The following is a 16,438-nucleotide window of genomic DNA, read 5'->3' on the forward strand; positions in this document are numbered from 1 at the left end:
CTGCAGGTACAGTCTCTTCTGGTCAGACTCAAGGTTTGTCAGTAGTCAAATGTTATTAATACCATTCTTGCATCCATGTTCTCACTACCATGATAAAATAGATGTTTTCAAATATGTCTGCCATATTTGTCTCAGATAATTTTCTTGAGGAAACAAGGTGTCTCAAACACAGCTGAAACTCCACTTCCATCCCCCAAAGAAGGAGCAATATAATTCCTTTGCAATGTGTATTTTTAGTACACTTATATGTATCCATAAACAATACACATTACTGAGTTTTTTTTTAATCTGAAAATTTTGTAAATTGGTGCAGCCACTATGGAAGTCAGTATAGAGATTCCTTTAAAAAGATTAAGAATAGAACTACTGCATGATACAACTATCTCACTTCTGGGTATTTATCCCATGGATGCAAAAACACTAATTTGAAAAGATATATGTGCACCAATGTGCACTGAAGCATTGTTTACAGTAGTCAAGATAAGGAAACAATTTAAGTGTCCATCACATGAATGGAGAAAGAAGATGTGGTACACATACACTACGGAATACTACTGGACCATAAAGAAGATAAAAATCCTGCCAGCTGTGACAACACAAGTGGACCTTGAGGTTATTATACTAAGTGAACTAAGTCAGATGGAGAAAGACAAATACCACATGACTTCACTTTTATATGGAATATAGCAAAGAAAAAAAAACCAAGTAAGTGACCAAACCAAACAAAAGCAAACACATAAATACAGAGAACAGAGTAGCCCTTATCAGAGGGGAAGGGGCAGCAGGGAGGGAAAAGTGGGTAAAGAAAGTTAACTGTATGGAAACTAAATTTTTGGTGGTAAGCATGCTGTAGGGTATAAAGAACTAGAAACATAATGTTGGACACATGAAACATACAATGTCACCTCAATAAAAAAAATTAATTGTACAGCAGAAATCAACACAACATTGTAAAGCAATTATCTTCCAATTAAAAATAAATTTTAATAATTTTAAAATGCTAAACAAAATTTTAAAAGAGAATTTGTTGTGCATTTTTCAGTTTGAAGATTTTGTTCTTGTTCCTGACAAAGGCCAGGGAAAATGATCATCAATACTGCTGACACAATGACCTTATCCCTGAATGCCTCTTTGATTGCTCCAAATATTGGAATAGGATGTAGACACCAGTCATTCCTCTTGGTGGGTCAGCATCTGAACCATTTCTCTAGGTCTTGAGAACCCCACACCCCCATAAATCAGCACAGAGCTGATCACCGCTGACACCCACTCCCCAGCCTCCCCTGAAGGAAGGATATGGGCTCGTGACCCAGAGCCTGCCGATCAAACACATGCCTCTTAGACTTTGAATGCAAAGAATCAACAGCAACTACAGAGAGTGCTTCTCAAACCTTAGTCTCTTCAAGAATTACCCTGAAGTCCTGCTGAGATGCAGATGGCTGGGTCCCAGCCTAAGAGAGTCTGAGTCAGTAGGTCTGGGATAGAACCTGGGAGTCTGCATTTCTAACACTCCCAGGACCACAGCAGTGTCTTGAGCTTGAGCACCCTCTGTAATGAGGGCTGTGATTCCCAGGGGAGAGTTCGGGTCCCAGAGCAGCAGAACTGACCCTGTACCCAGCATCCGCAGGAAAACTGGGCTAGTTCTGCAGTGGAATTCGAGCATTGTTTCTCTCTGAGGGGCTGCTGCCATGGTCCTTTGGTCCTCTTGGAAATTCTATGAGCTGCTCTGGTCCCTTTAAATAGACCATCTTGCTGCTCAAACTGGCCAGAGTTAGTTTCTGGTTCAGTTCAGTCGGTTAGTCGTGTCCGACTCTTTGCGACCCCATGAATTGCAGCACGCTAGGCCTCCCTGTCCATCACCAACTCGCGGAGTTTACCCAAACCCATGTCCATCAAGTCGGTGATGCCATCCAACCATCTCATCCTCTGTCGTCCCCTTCTCCTCCTGCCCCCAATCCTTCCCAGCATTAGGGTCTTTTCCAATGAGTCAACTCTTTGCATGAGGTGGCCAAAGTATTGGAGTTTCAGCTTCAACATCAGTCCTTCCAATGAACAACCAGGACTGATCTTCTTTAGGATGGACTGGTTGGATCTTCTTACAGTCCAAGAGACTCTCAAGAGTCTTCTCCAACACCACAGTTCAAAAGCATCAATTCTTTGGCGCTCAGCTTTCTTCACAGTCCAACTCTCACATCCATACATGACCACTGGAAAAACCATAGCCTTGACTAGACAGACCTTTGCTGGCAAAGCCAATGTCTCTGTTTTTAAATATGCTGTCTAGGTTGGTCATAGCCTTCCTTCCAAAGAGTAAGTGTCTTTCAGTTTCATGGCTGCAGTCACCATCAACAGTGATTTTGAAGCCCCAAAAAATAAAGTCTGACACTGTTTCCACTCTTTCCCCATCTATTTCCCATGAAGTGATGGGACCAGATGCCATGATCTTGGTTTTCTGAACGTTGAGCTTTAAGCCAACTTTTTCACTCTCCTCTTTCACTTTCATCAAGAGGCTCTGTAGTTCTTCTTCGCTTTCTGCCTTAAGGGTGGTGTCATCTGCATATCTGAGGTTATTGATATTTCTCCTGGCAGTCTTGATTCCAGATTGTGTTTCTTCCAGCCCAGCGTTTCTCACGATGTACTCTGCATATAAGTTAAATAAGCAGGGTGACAAGATACAGCCTTGACGTACTCCTTTTCCTATTTGGAACCAGTCTGTTGTTCCATGTCCAGTTCTAACTGTTGCTTCCTGACCTGCATACAGGTTTCTCAAGAGACAGGTCAGATGGTCTGGTATTCCCATCTCTTTCAGAATTCTGAAAGTTTCTGGTTAGCTGCAACTAAGACCGTTAACTGATCTAGTAACCATTTTATTGTCTTTTAAAATTTTCTTTGAACCCTAAACCAGGGGTTCCCAACCTCCAGGATCTAATGTTTGATGACCTGAGGTAGAACTCATGTGATAATAATAGAAATAAAGTGCACAATAAATGTAATGCTCTTGAATCATTCCCAAACTACTCCCCCACCCCAGTCTGTGGAAAAATTGTCTTTCATGGGACCAGTCCCTCATGCCAAAAAGGTTAGGGACCACTGCCCTAAACCACTCCCAGCTTTAGTCTTCCTGACATTATTGTTCCAGATCTGTACTAACAGCACTGCATCCCTGGGATCTATGCCACTTAATTCATCTTTGGTACACATCTGTTAAAAATTACGATTTTCTTATTTCCAGAATAATGTATGCTTATTATAAACATATTTGGAAAACACCGAGAAGCTCAAAGAAGCAAATTCACAATTATCTTTAATCCCACCACCAGAGACAACCATTATGAATGTTTTGTTATATTACTTTCAGTTTTTTTCTATATACACACAGTTTTTATATATTTGAGATTATACAGTACACACAGTTTTTTATAATTTTTTCATTCCAACAATGTAAGTAAACATTTCCCCAGTCAAAAAATATTGCACAACATAATTTGCAACAGAACATAGCATTCCAGCATATGACATGCTGTAATTTATTCAACTAACCCTTGCTATTTGACCTATATATATAGGTTGATTCAAATTTTTCACTAATATAAGTAACTGCCAACTTCTGATTCAAAATAGCACATGGTGAGCAATTCTGACTATAACCTCTCCAAATTCTCAAAATTTCATTCATCCAACAAATATTTCTCGGGTGTATACCATGTGTCATGCACTGTTCTAGTTGCTGAGGATAAAGAAATGAACAAAAATAGACAAAATTATCTTACCTTCACTGTAGCTTTCATTCCAGTAGGATGAATAGTAATGATACTACATGTCAATAATATACACACAAACATACAATACACTAATAATATGCCAACAATAAAATATGAGGGCAACTACCACTTATTAAATGTTTGCCATCTGTCAAACATTATGCTAAGCCCTTTCTGTGTAATAAATCCACAGATGCTATTATCATCTCCATTTTTCAGAAAAGGCCATGGGCATTCTAACTTCCTCCTGCCTGCCCCCTCCCTTAACCTAGGAAGACCTGGTATTGAATCAGTTAAACAGGACCCCCTCCTCAAAGGGAAGCAAGAGGAAGATGCCACCCCACAGAGCTGTGGAATCCCAAGTGAGAGCCTGTTTTAATCAAAAAAATGCACCAGGATCTGCACTGATTAAGCCTCACTTCAGCTGTAGTCTGGGTAGCAAAAGGGACCAGCGCCTCCCATGAGACCACAGGTGATTTGCCTTCTAACTGCTGACAAGTATTAGATCATGTGTTGTTCAGAGCAACAAAACCAGAGACTTCCATAGTGGTCCTTTGGTTAACAATTCACCTTCCAATGCAGGGGACACAGGTTCGATACCTGGTCAGGGAACTAAGATCGCACATCCAGCTCTTCTACTGAGCCCACGTCACAACAAAAGATCCCGAATGCATGCCACAACTAAGACCTAACACAGTCAGATTTTTAGAGCGAGAGCAAAATCAATTGTTTCATGGGGTCTGTGAAAAAATCCAGTGGGGAACAACAACAACAAAGAAAGCAAATGCATTATTAGAGGACCTAGAGGAAGAGCAAGCCACTGATAACCATCCATTGTTGCATCAGTAGGAAAATGCCAGGAAATTTTTTGCATCCACCAGAGGATACAAGAAGACATGACCTTTCTGAAATATAGGATTACAAGGAAAAATAGACTCAGGTGAAAAGAATAGAGCAAGATAAACAAAAGTAGCATTAGAGGATTGATAAAGGAGGAATATAAGGAAATTAAAAGCAATAACAGATTAAAACTCATATCTCCACTCCCTTTGCAAATGGTAGAATTGATGTTATCAAAAATGTTCGTTAATCAGACAAAACCACATACTGGTGAAAACCTGAAGCGACTGGAATTTTCCCATATTCCTCATAAGAAAATTTGTAGGATAGAAGATGCACATAGCCTACAGCCTGGCAATTCCACTGCCAAGCAGACATACGAGGGTAATGGTTCCAAACCTTCTTTCTAACACCCAGATGCCAGTCAGACCCTGTACCAGTTAAGCCAGAATGCCTTGGGTAGTGGTGAGGGGGGATGAGCCACACATCAATAGGCTGTATTGTTAATTCCCACGTGATTCCAATGTGCAGTCAAGTTTGAGAATGACTGTTCTAGAGAAATCCTTATATGTGTGTGCAGAAGATGACATATACCAGAATGTGCACTGCAGCATTCTTTGTAATCACAAGAATCCAGAAATTTCCCAGTGTCCATGGGCAGAATTGATACAATGGGGTGCATTCACACAAGGAAACACTACAGCACCATAAAAACTAATTGCAGCCACATCCATCAGCATGGATAACTCTCACAGACGTGAAGATGGGAAGGGAGGAGAATCAATGCACAGAAGAGCATGTGTAACTTGACTGCATTTGCATAAGAAACAAATGCATTAACTAGACAATGTAAAAAGATATGCATGTTCATCGTATCAATAAGACTACAAAGAAATGCAAGAGAATGATAATCATAAGTTTCAGGATAGAGGCGACCAGGGAGGAGCATCTAAGATACTGTTCGATTTTAAACTGATGATGGTAGCCTATATGTTATATACATGTTGTGAGTATTATTTTGTCTGCTTTAATTATTTAGTTAATTTTTTTACTTTAAAAATAAAAAAGGGGAATATTCATGTGTAGGGACCAACCTACATTTGGTTGGTCAAAAAATTTTTGAAAATTTTTTTCAAAATTCAGAGAAAAAGGACAAAGAAACAAAAAAATGATGAGAGAAAAGTGCATCTGTGGAGTACACTGGATGGCCATAATTATACCTTTTATTATTATTATTATTCTGTAATATTCCCAGGTGGCTCAGCAGTAAAGAACCTGCCTACCAACGCAGGAGATGCAGGTTCAATCCCTGGGTCAGGAAGATGCCCTGGAGAAAGAAACGGCAACCCACTCCAGTATTCTTCCTTGGAAAATCCCATGGACAGAGGAGCCTGGCAGGCTACAGTCCATGGGTTTGCAAAGAGTCAGACATGACTGAGCAACTAAGCACACATGAATGCACAGCATCTCACATAAAAACAGGAATTTTTTGGCCAACCCAACATAATGCAAAAAAAGTAGAAACATTTTCTTAAGATCTCACCACTCAAAAATGAGATTTTCATAAACAGATGAGGATAAAGAACTCCCAGAATCAGAAACTATGAAGAAAAAGAATTTTCTATGTACAAATACAAGTACAAATGTAAAACAGCATTAAGATTATTGGGTAAATGTGTTGGAATAAGTTGATTGTATCCAACTCTTTGCTCCTGGCCTTGAATGCTTCCTTAGGTAAACTCCCGGAAGTAGAATTACTGACACATAAATAGATGTTCTGACACATAAATAGATGTTCAAAAAATAGTTGTTAAAAATATAAATGGACAGAGAAGATTCCACAAAAGTAACATTCAAAGAAAATTCTGTAAAACCATAGTGTCAGAGTTTAATTTTAAAGGGTGGACTAAGAGATGACTTTTATCTGCTTTTTCACTTAGTCTATGTTTTTTTTTTCCTTTCCAACAATGAATACATGTTACTTATATAATAAAAACAAAATGTGATTTTATAAGCAGGTGTATCAAGGGTAATTGCAGCAAGGACCTTTCCTGGGTCTTTCCTGGAAAAGCTCATGTGGTAAAAAAAAAGCAACCTGTCTAATTTTAAAAGACTAAGATAAAAGAGAGCTTGATTTTCAGCCAGATCCTCACAGTGGATAAACCTCATCATAGTAACTAGCCTCCATCTACCCTAGCATCCATGTCTCTGGGTATTCTCGCCCTTAGGTAGCTCCCCTCCTAATTATATGAGAGTTGGTCTATGAAACCCACAGAATATAACAGAAGAGATGTTATTAGGTTTTAAAAGACACTTGCATCTTGGTCATTCTCTCTCTTTTGAATCAGTTGGTCTGGGGGAACCAGCTGCCAGGTCATGAGCAGCCCTGTGGAGGCCCATGTGGGAAAGAACCGAGCCTCTTGCCAATGGGTATGCAGGCACACCATCTTGGAAGTGGCTCCCCAGCCCCAGTCAAGCCTTCAGGTAATGAAGCTCAGCTGAGATTCTGACAAGGACCACATGAGACATCTAGAGTCAGAACCACCCAGTTAACTCTTAAAAACTATGTGGAATAATAATGGTTTATTGTTTTCAGCTGCTGCATTTTGGGGTCATTTGATCTGCAGCAATGGATAACCAATGTGCCCTTTATAAACTGAGTTAGTAACTTTCAGCACCAGGGAGAAGTAAGAGAAAGGGTGTGGGGTGGAGAAAGGGAGGTGAAGACCTTGGACAGAGATGCACTGGCGGGCCTTGGCTGCACCAAGCCTCAAGGCCGAATCCTACCTGGTACCCCAAATCGGTGGGGCCAGCCAAGTACACAGCCACCAGTGGATGCTGAGCGCTAGTCAAGCAGAGAAGCATAGCCTGGCAGAGAGAGGAGCGGTCCTCCTTCTCCACTTTCCACGGGAAACCCTCAGAGCTGGCAGGAGGGGCTGCAGCGAGGAGGGAAAGGGGCGTTAATAAACAAGGTCATCTTCTGCTCCCCGAGCCCAGGGCAAGCAGGCCCTCAACTGACATGTGATGGAAAATGACAACATCTGAACATGACGGCACGTTTCCTCGAAATGAAACTATTTTAAAGTGGAAGTGGCTGGGCAGAGCTGATATTTATAAGATTGGGCTAACTTCAGTTTTTACACTGCTGAGTATGAATAGGGTTTGTTTTTTTTGTTTTTTTTTTAAAGAAAAAAGGAAGTAAGTTATAAAAATAAAGCCAACCTCGCTGGTACATGGCTAAGTGGTTCAATCAGAACAGGGAAGTAAATGAATGATGAGACCTGAGATATATATGCTGCTTCCTCTTGAGTGATATAAGCTGGTCAGGTCCCCATATCTATAGAACCGGTTATCTTAATAGCCACTACCACATCTGTGCTCAGTCCTGTCTGACTCTTTGCGAACACACAAACTGTAGTTCACCAGGCTCCTTTGTCCATGGGATTTTCCAGGCAAGAATAGTGGAGTGGGTTGCCATTTCCACCTCTAGAGGATCTTCCTGACCCAGGGATCGAACCCATGTCTCCTGCATTGGCAGGCAGATTCTTTACCACTGAGCCACCTGGGAAGCTCCTTGAAAGCCACTAACCAAGGGCTATCAATCGCTTGAAAGGCGGCCATCAACTGAGGGATGGACTTTCAAATTGTATTTAATTTTAATGAATGTAAATGTAAATAGCCACAAGGGCTTAGTGGTCCTTCACTGACAATGCAGTTCGAGATGATGTAAACAATTCTTTTTTTTTTTAACTTTTTGATTGCATTGGGTCTTCACCGTTGTGCACAGGATTTCTCTAGTTGCAGTGAGTTGGTGCTACCCTTCATTGTGGTGCGCAGGCTTCTCGCTGCAGTGGCTTCTCTTGTAGCAGAACATGGGCTCTAGGTGCATGGGCTTCAGTAGTTGCAGCACGAAGGCTCAGTAGTTTGGCTGACCCAGGTCTTAGTTGCAACATGCGCGGGATCTTCGATCCTGGTTGCGGCATGTGGAATCTTTAGTCGCGGCATGTGGAATCTTTAGTCGCGGCATGTGGAATCTTTAGTCGCGGCATGTGGGATCTAGTTCCCTGCCCAGAGATTGAACCTGGACCCCCTGCATTGGGAGCTTGAATCTCAGCCACTGGACCACCAGGGAAGTCCCAGAATCAAATTTACAAAGTGTTTACAATAATATTTACACCAGGAAATTTTGAGCACAGACTGGATATCTGATACTCTTTAGGAATTACTAAAATTTCATACTGAAGTATTTACAGATAAAATAATGTGACTCTAATTTTGGAGAAGGAGATAGCAACCCACTCCAGTATTCTTGCCTGGGAAATCCCATGGACAGAGGAGCCTGGCAGGCTACAATCCATGGGGTCACAGTGTCGGACACAACTTAATGACTAAACAAGAACAACATCTGCAACTCTGTTTAGATAAGGGAGTGGAGAGTGGATGGAGGAAACAAGGTGGGTTGAAAATTGGGGTTTTTTTTGGTTTGAGGAGGGTTGGTGTTTGGTTGATATCAACAACTGTAGAAGCTGGGCAATGGGTGTGCAGGCCTCCCTTAGATTAGTCTCATTACACTGTTTTCTTATTTTGAAAACTTTAAGAGTTTGTGCACTTTCAAAAAAGTTTTTAACAAAATGGGAAAGTGCTCTCATCATAATATCCAGTGGAAGGAAAAAAGCAATCTAAAAGATGATAAATATACCATCAATTGGGGAATTTATACCCATGGAATGAAAGACGTGGCACAGTGCAGTGGCTAGGATCTCGATGGCTGAGTTCAGATTCTATGATACCCACTTGGCTTAGCAAATTTTTTTAGTTTCGATAAACCTCAGTCTCCTCATCTACAAAATGAGGCTCATACAAGAATGGATCTCTTAAAACTGCTGCAGAGATTAAATGAGCCTATTGATGAGATAATTAGCCAGTATCTGGCACACAAGTCCCATCATTACATCTGGAAATAGACTGATCAGCCGCTGCTGTTGGACCACCGTATTATCCAATTTTCCATAAAAGGGACGCCTTCCCTTTATAGTTAAGAGGGAAAATACTTTAACAGAACAGCTTCTTCTGTTATTACGTCTGTGCTCTGAGAAACTGTTAGCAAAGTAAGCTGATAATTTATCAGATGTTCTCAACTTCAGCAAAAGGAGAATTCCGGTTTATGTTTCGGTAAGTGGAATTCCCTATGAACACCCTGTTTTGTGGCCTTTGCCACAAGACTAATTAGCAAAAGCATTTTCTGGAAGTTTCCTCTGGTCTAGGGTCGGGGTGGAGAGGGGAGTGTGGACTTGTTTCTGTGATTCTCCTCATTCTCGACCACAAAGCTCTCCACACTGGTGGAGAGACCTTCTTTGCTAATAATGGATACATAATTTTCCCTTTCTATTAGATTTGCATTTTTAAAGCAGTATATGTCCTTCCATTGTCACTTTCCAGTTAGGAATCCCCTCCAAACCAAGAGTGATGCTTATGAAATTTTATTTATCTTCTTCAGGTAACATGAAAATCTTGCCTTATCCATTCCCTGTACCCTTCACATTGGGAGATAGACATGCAAGGCCATAAATAAAGTCTGGACCAGCTGTCTTTATTTTTGCTCAAGAATAATAGCACTGTCTCTGTTACCCTGTTTCTATCTATATCACAAAGGCTGTTTTCCATTTTCTCCTATCAGTGGTAGCAAGTTCACAGAAACTATACTAAACCAGAGACAGCAGGAGAGAGAATATCGGCTCACATAACTGAGAAGTCCAAGGGATAGGGTTAGCTACAAACGTGGTTAAATCCAGGGTTTCCAATGTTTTCAGGAATTTCTCTCTCTCCATCATGAGGCTCCACTTTCTGCTATATTGACTTCTCTCTCAGTTTCATTAAGATAAGGTAGCATTCAGCAGCTCCAAGTTTATAATCTACCATCTCAGCCACTCTAAGCAAGAAAGACTTCCCTGGTGGTGCAGTGGTTAAGACTCCATGCTTCCAATGCAGGGAAAAGCTCTCCACACTGGTCAATCCCTGGTCAGGGAACAAAGATCCCAAAAGCTATGCAGCAAGACCAAAAATTAAAAAAAAAAAAAGAAAAAGAAAGAAAGTGTAAAGTCAAAGTGTCAGTCGTTCAGTCCTATCTAACTCTTGGTGATCCCACAGACTCTAGCCTGACAGGCTCCTCTGTCCACGGGATTCTCCAGGCAAGAATACTAGAGTGGGTTGCCATTCCATCTCCAGGGGATCTTCCTCACCCAGGGACTGAATCTGGGTCTCCTGGATTGCAGGCAGATTCCTTACTGTCTGAACCACCAGGAAAGTCCCCCAAAAAGAAGGTCTACCCCATTCCCAATCATTTGAGCAAAGTCCTGGTGACAACTCTGATTGATCCAGATCCAGTCACATAGTCACGCTCCAAAACAGTCTTTAAGATTTTGATTGACTGTTTCTGGAAGCAAAGGATGGAATCAACCCCCTTTAGCCAAATGGACTATGAGTTAAAGATGGATGGTTTCCCTTCAAAGATAAAGAAGCTGGTAAGAGAAGATGGCAAATGGATGCTGAGCAGACAAAAACAGCAGCTGTCCACTCCATGTCCCGTAACAATATTTTTAAATGCCTTTTGAATGGCACTGGGAAATCTCCTGCCAAACACATTCTTCCCCGTCTCTGTGACTCTCAGTCCTTTGCCAGGAGACTCCTATTCCAGTATCTTGGGTTTTTGGCCAGGAAATGAAACCCTCGTCATCACTGTCAACCTCACCAGCTGTTCACTCCCAGAATCCTCTCCTTACTCTTCCAAAGTCACAGTCATCAGCTGGATGAAAAGATGGAATACCACCTGTAGCCTCAAATCCCTCCACGTCCTCCTCAGAACTTTAAAATTCCAGAGACATAATTCAGATTTCTTGTGATTGCACCATTCATCTACACATGAAGCAGAAGAAGTAGGTCATGGCTGGAGATTCTAAGCAAATATTCCATCATATCTTCTTATCTGTGCTCCAAATTAAATCCTGTATCTTGGAAATTCCCTGGCGGTCCAGTGGTTAGGACTTGGTGCTCTCTGGGAATGTACAAGTTTTGTTTGTTTCTTCAATACATGTACTACAGGACAGTACCTGGCATGATGCTGAGGACACACTAGATGATGCATGTCCTGTTTCTACTCTTGCCCTTTTCAAGTCCCCTTAAAAAAAAAAGAAATACTAAGCTGAAGATAGCATTAGGAAGGGAACACCGAGGACTTCGTCTGTGATATATTTTTCAAGCTCGGAGGTGGGTATGTGAGTACTCATTGTATGACTGGCTGCTCTTCTGAAGTACTTCATAAATTTAAAAATTTGCAGGTTTCAGCTCAAACTGACAGATTGAAAAGCTAACCTGATCATATCACTCCCCAGCTTGGCTCCCCACAGCCCACAGGATGGCATCCAAGGTCCTCACAAGGCACACAAGGTCCAAGCTGTGGCCCAGTCTTCCTTCCTTACACCTGTAATGGTCTGAATGTTTGTGCCCCCTTCCCCCATTCATATGGTGAAGATCTAACTCCCAATAAGATAGTATTTGGAGGTGGGGCCTTTGGGAAGTGACTAGGGTTAGATGAGGTCATGAGGGTGGAACCCCTATGATGGGATGAGTGTCCTTATGAGTAGAGGAGGAAAGACCAGAGCTCCCTCTCCACACCATGTGAAAACACAACGAGAAGGCAACCTTCTGCAAGCCAGGGAGAGCTCTCACCAGGCACTGAATCTACAGGCCCATTGATCTTAGATTTCCCTGCCTCCAGAACCGTGAGAAATAAGTGTCTGAGATATATTATTATAGCAGCCCTTTCACAGCCACTGCTTCATGCACCTTGAAGTGCAATGCTCTTTCTTGACTGGGTGCTTTGGAATCTGTCTCTCTCCATTTCTCCACGTGGCTAACTCCTATAAACTCATGGTAGAGTAGGCTAACATAGATCCCAGAATGCAGTGGCTTAAAGAATGTATTTCTTTCTGTTGATGTAGCAGTTGTGAGATGAACAGTCCAGGTGAATGGAAGCTTTGCTTCTCATGGTTATTCAGAAATACAGTTTCTTCCAGTCTCTGCTCTGCCAACCTCCCAGTCCTCAAGATCATCTGCATGATGGAAGCTGGCTCACCATCACATGCAGATTCCATCTGCGGGGAGAGGAAGAGAGGTTGGAGAAGGCACGTGGGGATGTTTTTTGCAGCCCAGACTCTGAAGTGATAAACTTCATTTTCACTCATGCTATTGGTGATAACCTAGTCACATGACCATAACTAACTGCCAGGGATGCTAGGAAATGTAGTCCATCGTTAAGCAGCCATGTCCCTGCCTATAGTTCTCTTATAATAGAAGAATGATTTTCAACAAACAATTGAAGTTCAGAGCTTGAGTCCTCTGAAGAGGCTTCTCTATTTCCAACCTCTCTGTCTGGGCGATATTCCCTCTTGCAGTGTGCTCCACAGCAGCTATCGCAGTAGTTTCTTACCACTCAGCTTTTCCCATCCCCCTGCTCCTAAGTGGACTACGAACATAGTGGGTGTTGCTCTGTATCCTCATTGCCTGGCATTTGCTAGACAATGAACACATTTTTAGTAAAAGTATGGAGGACCAGCTACTTAATTTGCAGGGCCCCGTTCAAAATGAAAATGTAGGGTCCCTTGTTCCAAAAGGATTAGAATTTTAAGAAAAAGGCATCAGGAACTTCTCTGGCAGTTCAGTTATTGTCTTTCAAGGCAGGGAGCACACGTTTGATCCCTGGGTGCAGAGCTAATATCCCACATGCCTCTGGCCAAAAGTCCAAAACACAAAACAGAAGGCATATTGTAACAAATTCAATAAAGACTTCAAAAATGGTCCACATCAAAAAAATCTTTGAAAAAAGATTGTTCGGCCCAGGCAAGACCCCAATCATAGGGTCCTCCTGAATGCAGGTCCCTATACACCTACATAGGTCACATGCCCATATAGCCAGCACTGAAAATTTGAATAAATAAATAGAATTGAATAGCCTGAATCATCCTCCATAAGAAAAGCCACATACCTGTTGTACACCATGCAATGAGTGGAAATGAATCACACTTGTCCATATTTGGGAAGCCAACCTTTGCTCTCTCTATGGGGAAAACTGACTAGAGGTCATCTGGATGGTGAGGGCATATTCCTTGTCATTGAGGGAGTGGGGACACAGCAGCTGGGGGGCTGCCAGCTCCCTGACAATCCAGATGCAGAACCTCTCGTCTTCTTTTTGTCTCCTTTCAAACAAGTCACTGCAGCAGCAGTAGTCATCATGGAAATTTTCAGAGACTCCTGGGGCTGGGGAGACCTTAGAAGTCATTGCCAAGCAGTTCTCCAGCATCTGCTCAAACACCTCCAGCGACAGGGAACTTCCTACCTCCCCAGGCAGCTCCTTCTGTTTCTGACAGCTCTGCGGATGGAGCTCTTCCTAACGGAGGAGACAAAACCTCCTAGCTCATGACTTCCATGCACTGGCTCAGAGCCACACAGAGGAAGTGTAACCCGGCTCCCATGCCCTTCAGGTGTTTAAAGGGCTCTGACATTCACCAGAAAGCAGGGGTTGCCAACAAGCAGAAGAGAGATGGGATGTGGGCCACAGATGTATTGTGTTTGGCCCAGGCAAGATTAAATATTGGTTTTGGTTGGTTGCCAACACTGAAAAATCTGGAGGGCTCATATAAAATGGAGAATCTAAGCACCCAAAACTTGGAAGCTCCAGAAATACTGAGCTCACCCCTCAATCCTACTTGCCACTAAGGATGTTGAAGAATAGATACTGGGTAGGTGACTGCCAGGATCCACCATGGCCTGTTGCTTGGGCTGCTTGCTATCGGTGCATATGCACTTGACTTGCTTTCAGAACCCTTACCTTGATATTAATGTGCCTAGACTCCCTACTCTAGGAGTCAACAATGAGATTTAAACCCAAGCTTTTTAACTGGTTTCAGGTGAAGTTACTTAAAGAGTCTTTCATGCCTTTTTTTTCTTCCTCCTCAGAATGTAGAGGTGTTGACCGGTATTTCAGCAACTACCTTGTGACCATGAGGTAATCTTGAAGATGGAGGCTACATATAGCAATGTTTGTTGCAACAAACAGATGAAGCAGGATCTTGGTTCAACAATGATTATAGAACTGCTATGTCAGCTCTATCTACTTCTGAACTTCTTTTATCAAAAATGAATAATTAAAAAAACCAAACCAAAACCAAAAAGCCAATTAAAAAAACCATTGGCTCTTTTCAAATTAAGTTTTTATTGTGGCAAACTCTCTATATACACCAACATAGACTAAATGTAAAAGAATTAATTGAGACCTCTTACCTCACATCATATCTAAAAATTAACTCAAAATAGATCATACACCTAAACTTAAGGCTGAAACTATAAAACTCGTAGGCGAAAACATAACAGTGAATCTTCATGAAGTTGGCTCAAGCAATGATTTCTTAAATATCACACAAAAAAGCATAAGCAATAGGAGAAAAAATAAATTAGACTTCATCAAAATTAAAAAACTTTTTGCTTCAAACAACACCTTCAAGAAAATTAAAAGACAGACCACAGTATGGGGGAAAATATTTGCCAATCCTTTTTTCTGACAAGACTTATATATAAAGAAGTATTACAACCAGAATATATAAAGAGGTATAAAATTTAAAGTATTTTCTAAACATGATTTTAAAATGTGCAAAGGATTTGGAGAGACATTTCTCCCAAAGGAGATATACAAATGGCCAATAAGCACATGAAAAGATGCTCAACATCATTAGCCATCAGGGAAATCCAAGTCAAAACCACAATAAGATATCCACTTCACACCCACTAGGATGGCTAGAATAAAAAATAACAAGTGTTGGCAAGGATGTGGAGAAATTGGAACACTTGTGCATTGCTGGTGGGAATGTAAAATGGTGCAGCTGCTGTGGAAAACAGTTTGGCAGCCCCTCAAAAAGTTAAACATAGAATTATCATATGATCCAGCAATTCCACTCCTAGGTATACATACAAAAGAAAGCAGAAACATAGGTATTTTTATACCAATATTCAAAGCAGCATTATTCACAATAGTCAAATGGTGAAAAATAACCCAAGTGCCCATCAACAGATGAATGGATAAACAAAATGTAATGTATACATACAATGGAATATCATTTAACAATAAAAAAAGAATGAAGAACTAGACTTCCCTGGTGGTCTAGCGATTTAGAATCCACCTGCCAATGCCGGGGACACAGGTCCCTGGTCCAGGGAGATGCCACATGCCTCGGAGCAACTAAGCCCGTGCACCACAAGTGGAGCCCACCTGCCATAACTATTGAAGCCCATGTGCTCTAGGGTCCATGAGCCACAACAAGAGAAGCCACCGCAATGAGAAGCCCATGCATCAAAACTATAGAGTAGCCCCTCCTTGCCACAACTAGAGACAGCCCATGCACAGCAAGACCCAGCACAGCCAAGAAATATATAAATAATTTTTTTAAATGAAGTACTGATACATGCTACAAATGGATGAACCTAGAAAATGCTATGTTAAATGAAAGAAGCCAAATTAAAGATCACATATTATATGCATCCATTTATATAAAATGTCCAGAACACACAAATCTACGGAGACAGAATGGAGATTACAGGTTGCCAGGAGCTGAGAAGAGGAAGAAAGGGGGGTAACAGTTAATGATAAGGGACTTCTTTGGGAGTTGATAAGAATGTTCTAAATTTAGATTGTGGTGATGATTACTCAACTCTGCAAACTAAAAATCACTGCACTGTACATTTAAAATAGGTGAATTTTATGGTATGTAAATTATGTCTGATTCTTGTTA

At 41.5% G+C, this 16,438-nt stretch overlaps 2 long non-coding RNA genes across 4 annotated transcripts in view; one reads left to right on the forward strand and one right to left on the reverse strand.

Annotated features, from left to right (window-relative positions):
- The window catches only part of LOC145541575 (uncharacterized), a 108,044-nt gene that overhangs the window by 46,229 nt on the left and 45,377 nt on the right, over positions 1–16,438 (reverse strand). Inside the window, exon 5 of one of the 3 annotated variants that reach the window (XR_014079128.1) lies at positions 7,389–7,537. The exons of the other annotated variants lie outside the window; for them this stretch is intronic. This is a non-coding gene — a long non-coding RNA (uncharacterized LOC145541575). The remainder of the gene's footprint in view (positions 1–7,388; positions 7,538–16,438) is intronic. 3 annotated transcript variants of the gene reach the window in all.
- Positions 7,763–12,804, forward strand: LOC145541577 (uncharacterized). Its single transcript, XR_014079130.1, has 2 exons — positions 7,763–8,071; positions 9,039–12,804. It is a non-coding gene; the product is annotated as an uncharacterized LOC145541577 (long non-coding RNA).

The sequence above is a fragment of the Giraffa tippelskirchi genome, chromosome 3, assembly GCF_054371585.1.
Source record: "Giraffa tippelskirchi isolate mGirTip1 chromosome 3, T2T-mGirTip1v1.2.pri, whole genome shotgun sequence".
NCBI lineage: Eukaryota > Metazoa > Chordata > Mammalia > Artiodactyla > Giraffidae > Giraffa > Giraffa tippelskirchi.